Genomic DNA, 17277 nt, shown 5'->3' with positions numbered 1-17277 from the left:
ACCAGTTGCATCTACCTTTCATCCAGTTTTCCATTCAAGTTCGTGAATATGCTTGCGAATGTCATCTCCATAGTAGGGTACTTTTGGATCTTTTTGCTACAAGCAGTCCACACATCTCGTGCCGATTCACAGTTCCAAAGGATGTGCTCCACCGTTTCCTCTGCCAACCTACAAATATGGCATAAGGAGTCCCCCACGACTCTTTTCTTTTCTTTTTTTTTTTTTTTTTGACATTGAGTTTTGTGGGAAGGATGTTATTACAAGCCTTCCATAGAAACACTCTTGCTACTGCAAGTACCTCCACGTTCCAGACTCCCTTCCAAAACTTGTTGCAAACTTCTGGATTGGAGCTACTACCCTTGTTGTCCTCTATTTTGGTTTTGGCCATGTGGTATGCGCTTCTAACTGTGAACTCCCCATTCTTCATACCCAACCAGACTAGATTGTCCTGCTGTCTTGTCGGGCATACTAGAATGTTATAGATGAGGGCAGTTGTTGTGTCTGTTATATATATATATATATAAAGTAAACTATGTGGTTTAAAAAATAAATATATTAATATATATATATATACACACACCCATTTATTGGTTATATATAAATGCAAAAATCAGTAACCGGACCAGAACCAGTTATTTTCAACCACTTTTAAAAGGGGTTGGCCGGTTAGCCAGTTATAACTAGCCGGATTTTACACCCCCACCTTAGACTATCATTCTAGTTTATGCATAAAAATTAAAAATTAAAAAAAAAAGAACCTAGTAATTGATCATTGTTGAACATCATTAATCTGGAATATGTGCTTAATTGAATTGGCATCTAAAGCGTTTAGAACATTTCTAGCAGACTCACTAAATTTTGCTCACCAAAATAGTCAAAAGTATATTTTTCTCTACTTTAACTTCTAACTTTTTTTAAGCACCCACACGAGTCTCACTATTTTAACTATAAACTTTCACTATTCCATTTAAATATTATTTTTCAAAGACTTCTTGAATTTTTTTTTTTTCTAAAAAAAAAAAAAAACTTTTTTCAAAGAATAAAGGCGAAAAGAAAAAATTTATATTACTTTTTATTCATTTAATGGGCAATGGCGGAGCAAGTAGGAGTCGAGAGGGGGCACATGCCCTCCTCAACCCCCAAAAACTTATTTTACCACTGAAATTTTTTTTTCTTCGCTCTGAACTTGCCCACCCTCAAAACTCTCGACCACAAATTCAGGGGGCACCCTTAGTAGAACTCCTTCTAGGATCCAGCTATTGACATTAGACCGGCCAGCACATTTGTTGCTACTATTTCAATCTTCACTCTTTAGAGCCCTTAGTAAATTAAAACTTAGATGAACAATTGAACAAAGAAGGAAGATCAGCCTGAAGCCAAAACTTCCACGACAACACTACCATACATATCATAATTCAAAATTTGGCATTTTAAAAAAATATATATATTGAATCACCCCTTTTTTTTTTTCGAAGATGGATAAATGTGACATCATAATTAATTAAAGTTACTCCCTAGTTAATTGTTGGATATACATAGTTTAAACTTTAAAGTGTTTAAAACATATTTGTAGGAATATCTTTTGCATTATATAATTAAATTTTTTAGATAATCTCTATCTCCATCAAAGTAAATTAAGCAAAATTGATTGGATGCTATCTGGAAACAACTCTTTTTTTAAAAAAAATTATTTTTAGTATGCATACCGCATTAAAAATGGATGATCATTGTTCATCTAGAAACTCTAACTCATATATAAGAAGATACTTTGATGGTCCTGAAGCCGTTAATAGATTTAATTTATTAATTTAGATGAAAAGAGGTAATTCATTAATGTAGAGTGAGTTCTTTTTTTTTTTTTGAATTGGTTCTCATAAAAGCCAAGAGCAAACTAGTACATCAGGACTTTAACTCTTCTACATCAAACGGGAAATCCTCCCTCCACTCTCGACCCTCCCCATACTTAAACGCGCTTTTTGCTACATTGTGCGCTACCCCGTTAGCTACCCTGCTTATATATTGAACCACCCAGCCCATGTGCTTTGCAATTTCTTCTTTAGCAGCGTTCACAATCTGCCCATAGGTCGTCTAGCAATCTTCATCTTGGTTGAGTGCTCTGACTATCTCCAGCGCATCCCCTTCAAAGACTACATTTTGGTAACCCATACGTCGAGTATAATCCACCGCAAGCCATGCACCGATTGCCTCAGCCGTGGGTGCGTTGATAATAGATCTCTTGGTAGCACACATCATCGTCATAGCCTTTCCTGAGTGATCACGCACGATAACTCCGACCCCCATCAGATTTTGACTGGTAATAATCGAGGCGTCCCAATTGATCTTGACATATCCCACCGGAGGAGGCACCCAAGTGGCGGTGGGGTTAAGAGGAAAAGCCACATCCATGGTAATACTCCTCTGTGTTGCATTATTGAAAGCCACCACCTGCTCCCTTGCACGTCGAAGCAGTACTGACGGTCCCACCATTTCACCCCCGCGCACTAATGAGTTCCTTCTAAACCATATTTGTCTCGCCACAGTGGCCACCAGCTGTAGTTGATCCTCGTTCAACCGGTCCATCAGTTTTGCCATAATATAGATGAACTCAGTTTCATCACTCGTGCATTTCTGAATCCTTGGGTCACACTCCAGCCACACATCTTTTGCCGACAAACAAGTCCACAAGATATGTTCAATAGTTTCACTCTCCCTGCCACAAATCGGACAAAGAGGATCAGAGGAGACATGCCTCTTCAACAACTGCTCCTTAGTGGGCAAGTTATTATTGCAAGCTTGCCAGAGGAAGGTTTTGACCACTCGAGCACATTTTATCCTCCAAATTCCTTTCCATAGTCCAGTTATTTGGTGAGCGTTGGAGCAGCTGCCCTCCTTTTTGAGGGAGTTCTCCTGTCCCATGTGGTAAGCACTGCGGATAGTGTAATTCCCATGCTTTGTAGCTGCCCAGACCAACTGATCCTTTCTTCTTTGAGGACATACAGCTATGCTGCATATCTGCCGTGCTTCCTCCTCACCAAAGATTTCAGTTACCAAAGTCGTGTTCCACCAGTTCCTTTCCAGATCAAGTAACTCACTCACCTTGGCTTCCGATGACAGGATTCTAATGGGGGATTGAGCTAAGCAGGACCCCGGCTTTGGGAGCCATTTATCTCCCCAAACCTTAATAGATGTACCGTCCCCTACTCTCCAAACAAGCCCTTCTTTGAAAAGAGGTTTCGTGTTCCAAATGCTACGCCAAACGTACCATGGCTTCCGGCCTAGAGTGGACTCCAGAAAAGAGCCATTCGAATAATACTTCTCCAGGAAAATTTTGGCCGCCAAAATGTCCGATCTTTTTAGCAACCTCCACCCTTGCTTCCCTAGAAGAGCCAAATTAAACATTTCAATGTCTCGGTATCCCAAACCCCCTCGCTCCTTAGCCCTCCCCATTTTCCTCCAACTCATCCAAGCAATCTGAGCGTCATTCCCCTTATGCCCCCACCAAAACTTAGCCATCATGGAACTAATTTCTTGACAAAGAGTTTTGGGCAATTGGAACACACTCATCGTGTAAGTGGGGATCGCCTGTACCACTGCCTTTAGAAGCACTTAATTCCCACCTTGCGAAAGGAATTTTTCCTTCCAGCCATTCATTCGATCCCAAATTCTACCTTTTAAGGATGAGAAGGAGCTCACTTTTGCTCTCCCAATAAGTGCGGGTAGGCCTAGGTATTTTTCATACCTATTCGTAGAAGTTACCCCCACCACTGACAAAATGAGCTCCTGATGGACGTCTTCTCTTGATTGAGTTTTTGCCCGGAAGCTTTCTCATAAATTTCCAGAACCTCTTGAATTCTGGCCCGCTCCAGGATGCTAGCTCGGCAAAACAACAGGCTGTCATCTGCAAAAAACAAGTGGTTAATTTTTGTACCTCCCTTGGCAATAGGCAAGCCTGTTATTCACCCTTCTTGTTCTGCCCTTCGCAATAGAGTACTTAGCCCCTCCGCACACAAAATGAAAAAATAGGGGGACAGCGGATCTCCTTGCCTGATTCCCCTAGATGGAACAATTTTTCCGTGCGGCTGACCATTAATCAGAATGGAATAGGAGACAGTGCGAACACATGTCATCACCTTGTCTACCCAGCTTCTTGCAAACCCCAACTTTACCATAATAACCTCCAAGAAATCCCACTCGACTCGATCATAAGCCTTGCTCATGTCCAGTTTGAGTGCCATATACCCCTTTTTCCCTTTCATCCGGACATCCATAGTCTGTAGGGCCTCAAATGCTACCAAAACATTGTCTATTATAAGACGTCCCGGGATAAATGCACTTTGATTGGCCGAGATGATGTGAGGGAGGACCTTTTTCAGTCTGTTGGCTAGAACCTTTGCGATTAGCTTGTATATGACATTATAGAGACTGATAGGCCTGTATTCAGTAATTCTCATTCCGCACGAGCGCCCAAGAATTTTGATAAAAACATGCAGACATACCATCAGGTCTGGGAGACTTCAACGGGTGCATTTGCTTCAAAGCCTAGTCCACTTCCGTCATGGAAAAAGCCTTTTAGCAATTGGCAGTTCATCTCGTCCGTTACCCGACGCTCCAGTCCCATCAGACAAGCCTCCAAGTCAGTCACGCCCTGGGTGCTAAATAGTGTTTGATAGAAGCTGATAAAAGCCTTATCGATTTCCTCTGGTGTGGTCCATTCTTGGCCTTCATCGTCTTTTATTTTCTGAATAAAATTGATTTTCCTTCGGTGACGGGCCCATGCGTAGAAAAACGGGGTGTTTCTGTCGCCATTACGATACCAATTTTGCTTGGCTCATTGTTTCCACTTCATATCTTCTTGCTCTAGCAGAAAATCAATTTCGGATTGGAGCCGTTTTATTGCTGGGCCATCCTTTGCATTTTCATTCCGCTGCAACATTTCTAATTGCTTGGTTTTTTCTTTTATTGCTCTCTCAAAATTGCCATGTTTTCTCCAATTCCACCATTTCAGTTCACCCTTACATGCCTCAAGTTTTTGTTGCACCACCTGGATGCAGTGCCCCCAATTGTGTCATCACACCACGCCGCCTTGATCACTTCCATTGCTCCCTCATCTAAGAGCCACTTAGCTTCAAACTTTGTACCCCTCTTAGCATGTATATATTCTTCCTCCTTCTCCAAATAAGTGAGAAAAATGGGCTTATGGTCTGATGTCCGAGCCGCCAGAATCTTCACTTCCACCTTTTTGAAAAAATTAATCCAACCACTATTTGCAACCGCCCTGTCTAACCGTTCTTTGATGAAAGCCGCCATCTTGCCGACAATTTGTCCACGTAAATTTAGAGCCCGTGAACCCATATCGCTAAAGTGGCAGTCTTCCAATGCCTCTCGAAACTGAATCATTTGAGCTTCCCTACGTAGCAGCTCTCCCGACTTCTCAGATTGATTCGTGATTTCATTGAAGTCTCCCACGCAAAGCCATGGTAGCGGATTGTAATTTTTTAAATGGCGAAGTAATGCCTAGGACTCATGTCTTTTTGTCCACTCCGGATGGCCATAGAAGCCAGTCAATTTCCACGAACACCCCAATACCTCTTCCGTCACTATTGCATTTATATGTCTCCTAGAGTAATTTTGAATTTCCAGCAAACTACTCTCCTTCCATAGCAATGCGAGTCCGCCACTTTTCCTGACAGGGTCCACCACAAACATACATTCAAATCCCAATTTCACCCGAACACACTCCATTTTATTCTTTCGACATTTTGTCTCCATGAGAAACAAAATGGTGGGCTTCTTTTCCTTCGTCAGTTGACAAAGGTCTCGAACTGCCTGAGGGTTCCCAAGCCCTCGACAGTTCCAACTTAAGAGACTCATTGTTGATGGCGGGGCTGAAAATCAGCCACCGCCATTTCTTCGTTGTTGTCATTCCCTTCCACACTTAGCAACCTCCCCCGTTTACCCACCCATTCTGTTCCTTTCCCATTATCGCCTATCTGCACCTTTTGCTTCTTATTTGATCCGTGCCCCACCCCAACTGTTACAGCACTATTATGCCCCTCTCGTGCTCTGCGCTTCCACATATGTAAGCTAACTCTGCTTTCAACCAACTCCTGTTGAAAACAAGGGAATACATCCATTTGGGTCGATGTGGGTGGGGCTTCCTGGTGGCCCCACGGTTCATCTCCTTCTTCTTGGCCCATTTCTGCATTCGGCCCCTTCCGGTTCTCCTTAGAAAGGCCCACTCAGACCTACTTTTTCCCCACTCTCTTTGCCCGCCACCTCAGCATGGTATGTATCGCCCACGAGAGGAGTATTATTTGCTGCGTGTCCCTGATTTACCTCAATCTGTCCAGCCGACTCCTCTGTGTTCTCCTTTCCTTCTCCTATCGCTCCTCCTGTATTTCCATTATGGTAAGAAGAAGATTCTCCACTCCTGGTGCTGTGATTGTGGCAAGATTTTTGGTTAGGGTTCGCAGAAAAACCGGAAGATTTCGTATACTCATTCTTTTGAAACAGCTCGGCGCCGTCATCCCCCATATCGCCTTTTTTGCTCGATGTTCCCCCTCCGACTCCGAAATCAGGTCCACCACCTCCTCTCTTCCGCCCATCATCCGCCCGGAGCCACACTCCCCATTCTTTCTTTTCCGTCTTCCCATTCAGTTTTGTGTTACGTGGTATAGGACACCCCTTCTCTCCATGGATGATCCTACCGCAATCGAAACAAGCCATTGGTAGCTTTTCATATCTGCATGTTACCCAGTGAGACTTTCCTTCCAGCATGAGGGCACGCCCCCGTTCCAATGGTTTGGATAAGTCGATTACTACGAGGAGACGCAGACACCTTCCCCACCCTACCCCATCTCCAGCCAGGTCAATGTCCTCTAATTGCCCCATCGATTCTCCAATCTTGATCCCTACTCCTTTAGTCATGCATAGTAATGGCATGTCATGTATTTGCACCCAAAAGGGAGAGTGCGTGAATGCCATCTGCGCTGGCGGCGTGCTTCCATCAAATTCATTGAGAACAAGAATATGCCTATCAAAAGACCATGGCCTTCCCTCCAGAACTCTCCGCATATCATCCGCATCTTCAAACTCAAAAGCCATATGTTGTCATCCAACTCCTTGAAAGTTACTCCTCCTAGTGTGCGCCAGATTCTGGAAAGTACTATTTTGAACGCTTCCTTATTCGCCGTTCTCCCGATCCAGAGTTTCCCAATCAAGCAGCGCCCACTTTGAAAACGAGCCTCCTCAATCTCCCCTTCAGTAATGGCAATCCCGACTTTCTCCCCTTTGGTGAGAGAGATATTTCCACATAGCTTTATAGTTGCTCCGCCATCTTTCGCTCTTAAAGCGCCTCAGTGAATCCTACCAAACCCTCCACTGCCGTCAACCGGTAGGAGGTTCAACCCTCGCCTCTAGCCATTTCTCAGAGAAACCCTAGGGAGGACTTCTTTTTAATGTAGAGAGAGTTCTAATGGCAAGACATCCCAGCCCATAAAATAATTTTTGAAATTTCTCATACTACCCCTAATTAGACTGAACTCAATCACTTATTATTGAAATATATAATTAAAATTGATAATTTTTTTTTTGTTAGTTATATTTTGGCCCCCATGAACAAAAGTTCTGGCTCCGCTACTGTTGATGGGTAAATAGTAATCATTAAAGATATTGAGTACTATTAACTCACAAATAATCATTGGGGAGTGTTTTTTTTTGTGATTTAACTATTCAAAATAAAAAAATAAAAAATAAAAAATAAAAATCTCTAGCTTGTTGAGGGTGAGAAGAATGTTAGAGTACTCCTTGCAGCCTCACCAAAATTATTTTTTGGTTATTTTGGTGAGGCAATTTAACCAAAATGGCCTAAAAAGTAGTTAGGTAAACAGTACTCACCAAATTTAAAAATTACTATTCACTCACTTAGTGATTAAATAACTCATTTCTCTCTCTTCCTTTAATAGTTTCAAAAAGAATAAACAAATTTTTGAAAAATAATATTTTAATGGAATAGTGAAAGTAGATTGTTAAAATAGTAAGGCTACTCGGATGTTCTAAAACAATTAGTTGTGGAAATAGAAAAAAAATGTACTTTTAATTATTTTGATGAGTAAAACTTGGTGAGGCAGTTTGGAACATGATCCTCTCTAGTCCATTTTGGACTGGAGAATATTCAATTTATGGTCAGGATTTTGTTAAGGCCATAAATAGGATATTTGTCCTATTAATAATAATAAAAAAAATTATATATAAAAAAATTATAAAAAATTATAAAAAAATTAAGGGGCTAGAGCCACCCCAGACCGCCATTCTTGGGTGGACAAAGCCACTCCATGGCCCTTGGGGGTGGTCCGGCCACCCCAAGGGCCAATCAATTTTTTTAAAAAAAGTTTGGGTTTAGGGGGTAGCCAGACCATCCCCAAGGCCCTTGGGGGTGGTCCGGCCACCCTTGGCCGGCCTCAAGCCACCCCCAGTTAAAATGGGGTAGTTCGGCCATTCCTTATAGCCAAGATGAGGTAGTCAGCCACCCTTATTTTTTTATTAATTAATTAATTAATTTTTTTTTAATTTAATTTTTTTTTTTTTTTTTTTTTTTTTTTGTAGTGAGACAAATGTCTTATTTGTGGCTCTTCTTAAAAATTCAAGCCATAAACTCCAATCCATTATAAAGTGGAGAGAACCCTATTCCAGGCTGTTTAAGAATGTTGGTGATGCTGTTATACACGCTAAAGACTTGAGTGTTCCATTCCATGGACGACTTTGGAAGACGATGGTGATTGGTGACCCGGTAATTAAAAACGCTCCAATCTGTGGGCGTGCCTAAATCGAGACCATTATTGGAGGCCCCTTTATATTATTTTATTCTACCCCTTTTTGCATAACTAATACATTTTCTTTGCCAACTCCATTAACCACTGTTTTTTATTCACACAAACTTTAACGCTAAAGCTAATAGAAGATGTCAAAATTTTAAAATATTTCTTTTTTCTCTCCCTATTTTGTTCTTTTTGAAGTTTTTTCAGAATAGGGTCTTTCTTAGCTCCTAAGAATTTGCTAACTCACGCTTCTCGGCAAAAAGCATGCTTTTGTTTTGTTTTGTTTTTTTATTTTTTGTTTTTTGTTTTTTTATTGTAAATATTTGAATTAAGAGTAGTTTTGTACTTTTATTAATTTTATAGGGGTGTAAAATGACATTTCACTCGTTTGATGTCTGATTTAACTCTAAACAGCAGATGTGACATTATAGTCTCTTGAAAAATAGGGATCCAATATTAAATTTTTTTAGAGTTTAAGGGTATAATTGCAAAAGTTATAGAAGAATCACAAAGATAAATAAAATTTTCCTTTAATTAAATTTCTTTTTTCTTAAGAAATAAGATTGTGTTCCAAAATACCAAATTGACATGCTTTGCATAAATTGAAAGGGGATGAATGCATATATACTAACATTTTGCATCTTTTCACAAGTCCCTCAAGTCACATGTTGAAGTGGTAGGTAAGGTGAGAGATCCTATATTGCTGTTTAGGCTGTTGTGGTTAAGAAATTTCTTTTAGTTGTTGTTGTGGTTCTTATATTCTCTAAGAGCAAAATTATCCATGCTGCCACCATGTGTCTCTTGTTTTTTTTTTTTTTTTTTTGGGTGAAGTCTCTGCTATGCCACTAGCATCATAAGACCAGATTTATGTTTTTCCAGTTTCGTTTGTTGTTTGCTCTAATTGTACTGCACTGTGTGTAGTTAGATCTGTCATTTCCAACCTTATGTTTGAAAGTATTCCCGATTGATTTCTCATCATTTCTTCATTTCAGATCAAAAATGGAAATGACCTCCTTTATAACCCTTTCCTTATTTGCTTAGGAAAAACAAAAACACAGGTGAGAGATATTATACGAGACCAACGTATCCAAATAAATTTTGGATAGTCTGATTACCTATCCAAACGTATGAAACTTTTTATATTACTCACTCAAATTATTAACACTTTAGACAAATAATTACCGAGAATCTCACTACGGATCAAAGCCGGTGACTCTATTGTGCCATTACATGTGTCCAACACCCAAGAGATGGGATGCTTTTTTCATATCTAAAGAAGTTATCGGGATCCACAGCAATCTTTATCTCCACCAACCTATCAAAATTCCCCTTGAAATTCTTACTCCCCTAAGCACTAGTGTTGGAACAAGTGGCTCATATTCTACTACTGGCCCATTAGTTGTAATTAGTTTATGTGGGCCTGGGGACAAATAAGTTGTGGGAGGTATTTTGGGTTTTTCCAAAATACTTAGAATTAGGGTTTTCCTATAAATATGTTATGTTGTAACCCTAAATCATTGAATAGAAAAATATAGCCGCTCTCTCCTGTAGACGTAGGCAAATTGCCGAACCACGCAAATCTGTGTCTCAACTCTCTTTTCGATTCTATATTGTTCATCAATTATTATGAACGGTAACAACAATTGGTATCAGAGCCTAATCTACGATGGCTAGGGTTGGTACATCTTCTGCGAAGTTCGACGAGATGAAGTTCGATGGATCCGGTAATTTCGAATTCTCGCAGAGACGTATCAAGAATTTGTTGGTGCAACAAGGGATGGTGAAGGCGTTATATGAGATGAAACCATAAGGGATGGTAGACATATATTGGAAGGAACTTGAGGCTAAAGTGGTGGCTACTATTCGGCTTTGTCTGGGAGATGACGTGATGTATCACATCATGGACGAAGAATCTCTGGCGGCAGTTTGGTTGAAACTGGAAAGTTGGTATATGTCAAAGTCATTGACGAACAAGCTCTATCTAAAGCCGCAGTTGTACGGCTTGAAGATGGTGGAGGGCTCGGATCTGAGCCAACACATCAATGTGTTCAATTAGATAATTGGAGATCTGAAGAGGGTTGATGTGAAGTTCGAAGACAAAGACAAGGCATTGATGCTATTAAATTTACTCCCAACTTCTCCTACGTATGAGAATCTGGTTACAACCCTAACATAGGGAAAAGCGTCCTTGGAGTTAGAAGACATTACAGGAGCCCTGTTGGCATTTCATCAAAGGAAGAAAAACATTGATAATAACTCTCAAGGAGAAGGCTAGTTGTAAAGGGTAACTATGAGCATGGAAGAAGCAGTAACCTGGGTATTTTGAAAGGCAAGAAATCTCGGTCAAAGTCCAAGAGGAGGAAGGACATCATCTGTTATAAGTGCGGAAAGAAATGGCATATAAAGCGGGACTGTCCGGACTGGAAGAAGAACAAGGACGACGAGAAAGAAGGCTTCTCAAAATCTACGAACGTAGTGGAAGACAATTCAGACGATGTTGATGGTGATATGCTTTCTGTTGCATCTAATTCAGAGCATCCTTGGGATTCTTGGATTCTGAACTCAGCATGTTCGTTTCACGTCATGTCCAACAAAGATTGGTTTGACACCTACAGGTCAGTTAATTCTGGTATAGTTACTATGGGTAATGGTGCACATTGCAAAATTACTGGCATAGGTAATATTAGAATTAAAATGTTTGATGGTGTGGTTAGAACGTTATGTGAAGTTAGACATGTACCAGATGTGGAAAAGAATTTGATTTCGTTAGCCACCTTAGACTCAAACGGTTATTGTTATAAGTCTGAAGGTGGAGTAATGAAGATGACTAAGGGTGTGATAGTAGTGATGAAGGAGTAGAAAAATTCAAAGAATATATATAAACTGTTAGGAAGTACAGTTGTAGGTGGAATTGCCTCTATAGAGTCTGAGTTTGATTGTACTGTTTTGTGGCATATGCGGTTGAGTTATATGGGTGAGCAGGGCATGTTGGAGCTTCATAAGAGAAATCTGTTGAAGGGTGTCAAAACATGTAAACTTGATTTCTGTAAGTTCTGTGTTCTGGGGAAACAGAATTGGGTACAATTCAAGACAGCCACACACAAGATAGAAGGGATTTTGGACTATGTTCATTCTGATGTTTGGGGACCTGTGAGGACAGCATCACGGGGAGGACATATGTACTTCGTAATCTTTATTGATGATCTCTCCATAAAGGTTTGGGTGTACTTCATGCGGCACAAATCAAAAACGTTTGCCAAGTTCAAGTTGTGGAAAGCTGAAGTCGAGAACCAAATTGGAAAGAAGGTTAAGTGCCTTAGAATAGATAATGGCACTGTATACACAAACGACATGTTTAGAGATTTCTGTTAGTAGCATGGTATAAAGAGACATTTCACAGTACGGAAGCCATCACAACAAAATGGTGTGGCGGAGAGAGCACGAGGTCTATTACAAAGAGAGCACAATGTCTCAGGCTGAATGCTGGACTTACAAATATTTTCTGGGCAGATGCAGTGAGTATGGCATGCTACTTGATCAATAGGTTACCGAGGGCAACACTAGATGGGAAAGTTGCAGAGAAGGTGTGGACAGGTAATGAGGTAGATTACTCTGGATTGTGAGTATTTGGTTGTCCAGCCTATGTGCATATACCTACTGAAGAAAGATCGAAGCTTAATCCAAAGTCTAGACAATGTTTCTTTCTCGGATACAGGAAATAGGTCAAGGGTTACAAGTTTTGGGATCCGAAAGCAAACAAGGTGGTGATCAATAGAGACGTGGTATTTGTTAAAAATTTCATGTTGAAGAGTACTCAGGATGAAAAGCAGTAGGGGCCAGAAAGTAGTAGTAGTGATAAGCAGGTGGAGTTAGAGACTCCTATACAGGAGAACACTTCTCAGGGGATAGAAACCTCTACTTTAGGAGTTGAGTAGCATCACAGTATAGCCACAGATAGACCTAGACGCATTATCAGACCACCAATCAAGTACGGTTATGAAGACATAGCTTCCTATGCTCTTGTCATTAGCAGAGGATACCCTACTACTTTTCAAAAGGCTGTCAATAGCCAAGAGAAGAGTAGATGGGTGGGTGCTATGGCAGAGGAAATGGAGTCCTTACATAAAAACCAGACATGGGATTTGGTGGAGCTTTTAGAAAGGAAGAGGGCGATAGGGTGTAAATGGGTGTTCAAGAAAAAGGAAGCAGTATCAGAAAAAAGGGGGAGAAAAGTTCAAGGCTCTCCTAGTAACAAAGGGTTATGCACAGCAAAAAGCGGTTGATTACAAGGAAATATTTTTCCCAGTGGTCTGACATACTTCCATCAGAGCAGTATTGGCGTTGGTAGCTCATTATGACATGGAATTGGAGCAGATGGATGTGAAGACAGCTTTCCTCCATGGTGATTTGGAGGAGTAGATTTACATGAAACAGTCAGAGGGGTTCAGTCAACCTGTACAGGAGCACTTGGTCTGTAAATTGAAGAAGTCACTTTATGAGCTGAAGCAGTCTCCAAGACAGTGGTATAAGCAATTTGACTCTTACATGATCATAATTGGTTACAAGAGATGTGAGTATGACTGTTGTGTTTATGTGAGGAGCCTTGATAATGGCTCATTTGTTTTTCTGTTACTCTACGTGGATGATATGCTTATTGCAGCTAAGAGTATAGTGGAGGTCAACAAACTGAAGGTTTTGTTGAGTAGAGAGTTTGACATGAAAGATTTGGGCGTAGCCAAGAAGATTCTTGGGATAGAGATTCGCAAGGACATGGATGCCAAGAGATTGTGGTTATCTCAGGCTGGCTATGTGAAGAAGGTGTTGGAGAGGTTTAGCATGGAGAATGTGAAACCGGTGAGTACACCTTTGGCGAATCATTTCCGTTTGTCTACCTCACAGTGTCCAAAGACAGTTGAAGAAACTAAAGATATGTCTAAGGTCCAATATACTAGTGTAGTGGGGTGTCTGATGTATGCTATGGTTTGTACCAGGCCAAATTTGGCTCATGCAGTGAGTGTAGTGAGCAAGTACATGGAAAATCCGGGGAGACAGCACTGGGATGCAGTTAAATGGATTTTCAGATACTTGAAAGGTACTATAGACTACTGCATCACTTTTGTCAGATAGAAAAGTGATTTGTCAGTCATGGGGTATGTGGATGCAGATTATGCAGGGAACTTGGATGCCAGGAGGTCGACCACGGGTTATGTGTTCACTTTTGCAGGACGACCCATGTGTTGGAGGTTTATGATCTAATCCACGGTTGCACTGTCCACAACTGAGGCAGAGTATATGGCAGCGGCTGAGGTTGCAAAGGAAGCTTTGTGGCTTAAAGGGTTAGTTAGGGAGCTGGGTATTCAGCAAGGCGGAGTTCCATTGTTTTGTGACAGTCAGAGTGCCATTTACTTGGCGAAGAACCAGGTGTATCATGCGAGAACCAAGCATATTGATGTGAGGTTTCACAAGATCAGGGAATTAGTTGCTACAGGTGAACTGTTACTTGAAAAGATTCATACTTGTGAGAATGCAGCTGACATGTTGACGAAGCCTATTATCGCAGACAAGTTCAAGTACGGCTTGGACTTGACAAATGTCTCTAGGTGCTAGAAAGGAGAGGAGAGGAGGCGACGGCATCCCCAAACCTATTAGTTCCAGGTGGAGGCCCAATACTTGATTATTTTCAAAGAGGTGAATACTCGCCAAGGTGGACATTATTGGAACAAGTGGCTCATATTCTACTACTGGCCCATTGGGAGTAATTAGTTTATGTGGGCCTGGGGACAAATAAGTTGTGGGGGGTATTTTGGGATTTTCCAAAATACTTAGAATTAGGATTTTCCTATATTTATATTATGTTGTAACCCTAGATCATTGAATAAAAAAATATAGCCGCTCCCTCCTGTGGACATAGGCAAATTGCCCAACCACGTAAATTTGTGTCTCAACTCTCTCTTAATCTCTCTCTTTTCAATTTTATATTGTTAATCAATTATTGTGCATGGTAACAACAAATAACTTATGTGTAGCTTTCATTACCGATGCCATTGATGCCCAAATCAATATCTTTGTAGTTCAAATATGCACCCCACGGAGATTGTGACACATACAGTGTCATATAATAGTAAAGCCGACGTATTCGATCCAAGTTCTAGTTTGAAGCCTCCACGCCTTCTTCTTTCCATGTCACCGAGTATTGGATCTTGTACTTGTTCCTTGCTCTGTGCGAAAATGGTGTTTCCGACTCCAAAATCTCACTCATTTTTCCACCGTGAGGATTCAATGTCAGCGCTGCCTTTTTTTGTTCCATCATCTTCTTCCAAATCCCTTTAAGACCCTTATTTGAAATCGGTTCTTGGACATAGTTTGATTTTTTCTTTGAAGACTTTTCTGATTAAGATTGTCGGTCGAGTAGAATGTCCGGCGAAGAATCGGTTGGATAGTTGGACCAATAGAGCACCGATTTGATCCATGTCATTTCGACCAAGTCCTCCCACTGTAAACCCAATCCAGGAAAACTTTGATCCATTAAAACAATGAGATCTTTTGCAATTCCAAGAAACAGAGCAACAAATTTAGCCTTTATTGTCTGTTGGGGCTTTTTGTTCACCGGTAGCACAACCACTCTAATAAACGAATCTTCGTGTATCTTGTCGGCAACATATTGCAATTGATGAACAAAGTCGGTGGTAGCTTGTTCCAAGGTTTTTTCTACTCTAAAAACCGTGACAATTTCTGGAACAGCAACCAATTTGATTTTCCAAGAAAGTATGAGCCAAAGCTAGCTCCACCTCCTGTTCCAATGGCCCAGAAAAGATCTTCCCCCATTGATTCGCTATCCAAAACGCTGCCGTTTGCATCAATGATTTGCGCATCAACGATATTATCCACTGACAAACCATACTTTCTCATCATGTTACCATACCTAGCTCCACTAAAATTGCCTCTGGCACCTACTGTAGGACAAACACCGGCCAAGGCAATACTTGTGTAATACCTTGACAAAAACACCCGTCTTATAAGATTAAGGGAAAAATATAAAAAAAGCCTTCCAAACTACCAACTGTTTTCGATTTAACCCCCTAATGTTCCAAAAGTGATAAAGTAGCCCCCCAAACTACCAAACTATTGCATTTTGGCCACTCTGTTAGTCAAAACCGTTAGTTTGGATGGAAACTGCAAAACGATGTCATTTTGTTACGAGTAAGTTACTACAATGCCCTTTTATGAAGAAAAAAAATTTGGAAAAAATATAAAAAGGCCCCCCAAACTACCAGCCGTTTTCATTTTAGCCTCCTAATGTTCAAAAAGTGATAAAGTTGCCCCCCAACTACCAAACAGTTGCAATTTGGCCACTCCGTTAGTCATTACTGTCAAATACGATGGAGAATTCAAAACTACGTCGTTTTGACAAGGGTAAGTTACTAAAATTCCCTTTTAGAAAAAAAAAAATCATATTAAAACAAGCACGCAAAATGGCGCCGTTTTGCTTGAAATTAGGGTTTTCTTACACTTACCAAAACAGCGCCGTTTTGGTAAGTGTTAGGAATTAAAAGAAAAAACCTTAGACCTCAGGTCCCCACGCAGAAAAAACCCCCAACCCAATTTATCTCTTTCCCCCAAACTGCCAGCCACCACGTCGTTCTATCTCCGGCAACCGTCTCCCTCAAGTGAAAAAAATGCAACGCCCCTCGCTCTCTCTCTTAAAACCGGCAGCCCCTGCCACCACCATCCATCACCGCCGGCCACACCATCTAGTGGCTACAAAGCGGCACCGAAAAATTCTTATCCATTGTAGAAATCAAACAAAAAAACCACATTCGTAGATAAACAACACCGATCTGACAACTATACCATGAAATACAATAAAAAGATTGAGTTATGGGTAAGATTTACAAGCTGTCGGAGATAGAACGACGTGGTGGCCGATGGTTTTGGGGAGAGAGATAAACTGGGGTTGGGGGTTTTTTCGTGGGTCACTTGCGTGGGGTCTAGCGTTTTTTCTTTTAATTCCTAACACTTACCAAATTAAATGGCGCCATTTTGGTAAGTGTAAGGAAACCCTAATTTCAAGCAAAACAGTGCCGTTTTGCTTGCTTGTTTTAATATGATTTTTTTTCCTAAAAATGGCATTTTGGTAACTTACCCTTGCCAAAATGACGTAGTTTTAAATTTTTCATCATATTTGACTGTAATGACTAACTGAGTGGCCAAATTGTAACTGTTTGGTAGTTTGGGAGCTACTTTATCACTTTCTGAACATTAGGGGGCTAAAATGAAAACGACTGGTAGTTTAAGGAGGCTTTTTTTTTTTTATATTTTTCCCAATTTTTTTTTTTCATAAAAGGGCATTGTAGTAACTTACCCGTAACAAAACGACGTCGTTTTGTAGTTTCTGTACAAACTGACGGTTTTGACTAACGGAATGGCCAAAATGCAATAGTTTGGTAGTTTGGGGGCTACT

At 40.7% G+C, this 17277-nt stretch overlaps 1 pseudogene; it reads right to left on the bottom strand.

The window, feature by feature from the left end:
• Positions 1-10031: 10031 nt before the first annotated feature.
• LOC132169593 (berberine bridge enzyme-like 1) lies at positions 10032-16567 on the bottom strand (annotated as a pseudogene).
• Positions 16568-17277: the final 710 nt, after the last annotated feature.

This window comes from Corylus avellana, chromosome 1 (genome assembly GCF_965113065.1).
Source record: "Corylus avellana chromosome 1, dhCorAvel1.hap1.2, whole genome shotgun sequence".
Classification (NCBI taxonomy): Eukaryota; Viridiplantae; Streptophyta; class Magnoliopsida; order Fagales; family Betulaceae; genus Corylus; species Corylus avellana.
Note: the sequence above shows the minus strand (reverse complement) of the source record. Positions and strands in the feature narration are given on the sequence as shown.